The sequence below is a fragment of the Corvus brachyrhynchos genome, unplaced genomic scaffold, assembly GCF_000691975.1.
Source record: "Corvus brachyrhynchos isolate BGI_N302 unplaced genomic scaffold, ASM69197v1 scaffold14, whole genome shotgun sequence".
NCBI classification, from domain to species: domain Eukaryota; kingdom Metazoa; phylum Chordata; class Aves; order Passeriformes; family Corvidae; genus Corvus; species Corvus brachyrhynchos.
This window is the reverse complement of record NW_008239110.1, coordinates 21,254,641-21,254,896: the sequence shown is the minus strand read 5'-3', so window position 1 is coordinate 21,254,896 and position 256 is coordinate 21,254,641.

The window sequence follows — 256 nt, the reverse complement described above, 5'->3', positions numbered from 1 at the left end:
GGATGGATGGATGGATGGACGAGAGGATGGATGGATGGATGGATGGATGGATGGATGGATGGATGGATGGATGGATGGATGGATGGCGGTAGAGTGCAACAGCAAATGCATTCACCGGAGGGACAGGCTGTGTGTAAGCGTGCCTGTGTGTGTGTGTGTGTGTGTGTAACAACGGGCGGCTTCGGCGCCGAGGCTGCAAGGTGGAGCGTGTGTGTGTGTGTGTGTGTGTGTTTGTGTGTGTGTGTTTGTATGAGTG